At 35.5% G+C, this 4,145-nt stretch overlaps 1 long non-coding RNA gene across 1 annotated transcript; it reads left to right on the top strand.

Moving 5' to 3' along the window:
* The first annotated feature begins 484 nt into the window (after positions 1 to 484).
* Positions 485 to 3,597, top strand: LOC116115907. Its single transcript, XR_004125746.1, has 3 exons — positions 485 to 611; positions 3,148 to 3,246; positions 3,546 to 3,597. It is a non-coding gene; the product is annotated as an uncharacterized LOC116115907 (long non-coding RNA).
* The last annotated feature ends 548 nt before the right edge of the window (positions 3,598 to 4,145 follow it).

Genomic DNA, 4,145 nt, shown 5'->3' with positions numbered 1-4,145 from the left:
TATGGATAGAAATCTAAAATACAAAGAGGAGTAACACAAACCCGGACAAAATGTCAGGAGGAGGAGGAGGCGGAACTTTTAGCCCCTTCAAAATATCTCTTTCTAAGATGTTAATGGCAGGAAGATGTTAATGGTGGAGGAAGAAGAAGATGTAGAGGAAGTGGGCTTCGGTTTTGCTAAGAAGAAAAAGCAACAGGGAGGGGAGTGCCGACGTTAATGGCGGGAGGGAGGGGAGCAAATTCTTTGTTTTGGGTTTAGATTTCTTTGCAACAATTCTGGGTTTTTGGAGACAAAGTATAATTTTAAAACAATTATTCAATGCTTCAATAATCATAATTAAAGCATGATTGATGATTAATTATCATTAATTAGTCTTCATAAAAAACAAGGCCATTTAGTCAAGACTTTGAAATTTAATCGCCTTTTAATTAAATGTAAGGCCAAAATGGCCTTTTAATCTGTTGCCCCTCAAACAAGAGGATTCTATGGGTTTAAATCTGAGGCTGATGACCCTTCTATTATTCACTAGCCGTCATTCACGGGTTCGAGCTTCCACAATATCTGCCATTGCTCATTTTCACGGAGGGTCTTGCCCCTTTGAAACCAAAGAGGTAATACATAGATGTAGCCCCGAGTTGTGGTTTGTTAAAGTTGTGTTTATGCTATTAGTTCGTTCTCATTTGTGTTTGGATAGTTGTTTGGGCTATTTGAGTCAGAAATTGACTCCTTTGACATCGTTTGAGGTAATTAAACGGTTAGATAACCCTAGATTAGCCTTCAGATTTTCGGAATTTAGTACAGTGAACTTGAGTCTCAATCATTCTTTCAAGATTTACCATTTACTTCTAAGAGCTTTATGTGAATCGGGTTTACATGATGTGGCCAAAGTGGTGTTTGACTATATGAGGAGTGATGGGCATTTGCCAAATAGTTCAATGATAAACTTTTTGGTTGTCATTTACAGAAGTAGGAAAATTGGATCTTGTCAAGGAATTGCTTTCTCAGCTGCCGTCTGAAAAAATTGCTATGGACAGTTTCACTTGTAATAGTTTGTTGAATTTGCTGGTTAAACAGAATAAAGTTAATGAAGCCATTTTCCTGTTTAAAGAGCATTTTAGATTGGACATTTGGACTTTGAATATTATGATCCGAGGTTTGTGCAGAATAGGAGAAGTTAATAAGGCTTTTGAGATTTTCTGCAATATGGAGAGTTGCAATTTTATACCTATGATGTGTATTGTTACACTTGATTGAAGGATCTATTTAGCAGCCATCATGATTTTTGTTAAGCAACTAGTTGACTTAAATGTTTAAAGATGATATTTAAAAGGCTCACTATAGTGTTGAAGCTCTGAAGTGTCCTCTAACGTGAACTTGCATGCAGACTAAAAACAACAACAATCGCCAATACAACTACAACCACAAAAAATTTTAATTCAATTAATGTAACGTGAGGGATTCAAACATCAGATCTTTGGCCGACCTAGCTTTAATATATGTTAAGTAATCATCTGATCTAAAAGCTTAAGATAATAGATAAAGGTGCAACATAGGATTTAAGTTTGGTGCTGAATATTGTATAGAAAATATGCTATAAAGATCTTTGTTTATTTCACTAACTTGCAAATCTTTTGGTTGATCACTGGTTATCCTACTATTTTGTATGCTTTTAGATGCTATAAAATTATTTCATTCATAATATATGTAAAGACAACTGTATTTAAGATTTACTCACTCAAATTAGAAGGATGCCAGCTAATAGGGATTGGGAGTAGTTATCCTCGTTATTGTTGAGAAGTTTGAGTGGTAGGCTGTGGTTTTACGCCCATTAGTTAGGCTTGTGGTTAGTGAAGATTTGGGCTTCAACGGGACCCTAATCTTGAATTTGTGTTCATTAAAGGTTTGGCAGAGGGGTTTGCTGAGATATCAAACTAAAAAAAAAAAAAAAAAAAAAAAAAATTAACAGTCATCAATTTATTTTGCAGAAACAACATGATTTCTCTTTGGTGACATTGCTGTGCTTCACGAGGTAATAATAAGTTTCAGAATGAGATCAACAACAATCAGAAGTGAAAAAGAAAGGGAAAACTGAAGTTTCTAGAGTTGAGGAGACTGAGCAAAGACTCTACTCTCATAGTTTAATTTTACAAATATTGTTAAAAGATATTTCTTACTAGGACAACTGTGCCCATGAATTTGGTGAAAACAGAATATAGAAGGAAAGTATTGGAATAGATAGCAGTGTTACTCTTTATGCTTACCAGTTGGTAAATTAATCTTAATGAGTTTGTCCTCTGCTTTCTGTGGTATTTCCGAAGAATAAAAGACAACAGATCATCTTTTCCTTTCCTACATGGTGGCTTCATTTTTATGGACTGAAGCTTGAAAAGAAGTTCACTTTCTGTGGGCTATTTTGATATCTGTTTCCCTTTTGCTGAAAGTTCTTGTCTTTTGTGGTAAGGAAATGTGCTAAGACCTTAAGTAAGTGTGGGGAACTGGTTCATCTTTGGATTGATTTGATGTGAAAGAAAAATAGGATTTTTGAAGATGTTAAAGTCTAGATTGCAATGTTTAGGGGGTTAAAATGCTTTTGTTTTATATTATCTTTATGAGCTTCAGTTTCAAGAGAGTTCGAAGATACCTTTTTATTCTTGATTCTCTTAACCAAAGTGAGGTTCTAGGTTGATTATGTGTGTTTTTGGGTTGCTTTACATGTACATATCATACAGCTAATGGGTCTGTTTTCACACAACTATCAAGTCTTGTCAAATTTCTCGTACAATTTTTGCCTCCCTCTTCAAGAGGTAATCTTACACCTTAGTGGAGCTGATGCGCTTCCATATCTCTCTTTCATTAATATACTTTTTGTTTCCTATAGAAGAAAAATAATCTTAACATGACTAGAGAGCCTAGTTGTCTGTGCTTATTGATGCTCTGTATCTCTTATTGAAGAGGTGAAGGTATATTGTTGAGGATGGTGATGCTACAAATTTGATGTTGCCTTCTTCATGCGTTAATTTCTTGTTGGTGCAACTTTATGTACACAACTTTTAAATGTTTTCAAACAATTGGAAAACTCTCGCTTGGTCTTCTGTTTTTATTATTGTTGTGTGGGCAATGAGTCCTGATGTATTTTCTTTGTGATAGATATTATCAGATGTTTGCTGCTACTCAAGATGGGTTGGGCAGAAATGCTCCTGTACATAGCATACATGGTTCTTTACTTGCAGTTGGGGAGCTCTTGAGGTAGATGAAAATTTACAATTATTTGCAAAATCTTTGGCTTCTGAAGTTGATGTTTGAGTTGAGAAGACCACTTTGTCTTTCCAATTTTTTCTTTTTTTTTTTTTCTTCGTTCCGGTGGTATATAGGATCAAGGTTGAAACCAAGGTTTTGGGTTGGCATCTTTATTTACTTCTTTGGCATTGCCTCTCGTGGATTTCTTGTGGAGCTCTGATATTCATATATAGGAAACATGAGTTGTGCCCTTTTATTAACTGATTTTAGTGTTTGATGTGGATATAATGGAAATGTTTTCTGGACAGGAATACTGGTGAGCTCAGATGTCATGGTATAGAGAAGTTGCTGAAATTGTACTCTGGTACTTAGAGCACGGGATCAGCTTGTTCGCCTTAGATAACTTCCCTGCTACTCGCATTGTCATTTCTTGTGCAACCAATTTGTTACAAACTATTTAAAGGTTTGTGGATTGCTTCATTTTCTATCATATAATTGTATCTAGCATGGAGAGCATTTTGGATGATGAATCATCTTATGTATATAGCAGTAAGTCACCCCAGTAATATTTGCATGCACTTGTGATGTGCTGCAGATATGATGATCAATTCTTACAGTTCTACGAGTTCCAGCTGAACATGACATTGGATTCATTGCTCTTGGGGAGATGGCTGGTGCTTTGGGAGGGAACTCATCCACTATTTGCAACAATTACATCTCACTTACGTGAAGCAGTAAGACGTAAAGGATTTTGGCTGAAATAAGTCTGTGCCATCAATTTAGTTCTCTTTGTTTCATTTCCTTGTCACTACAATTTCTTTGAGTTATGCTGTTTTCATTGATAGGCAACAAGACTTCTATCAATGGCATATTTATGATATCTAGATTTCTCCACGCAGAGGCAACCC

This window comes from Pistacia vera, unplaced genomic scaffold, assembly GCF_008641045.1.
Source record: "Pistacia vera cultivar Batoury unplaced genomic scaffold, PisVer_v2 Contig757, whole genome shotgun sequence".
In the NCBI taxonomy this organism is placed as follows: Eukaryota; Viridiplantae; Streptophyta; class Magnoliopsida; order Sapindales; family Anacardiaceae; genus Pistacia; species Pistacia vera.
The sequence above is the reverse complement of the archived record's forward strand: the minus strand, read 5'-3'. Positions and strand labels throughout refer to the sequence as shown.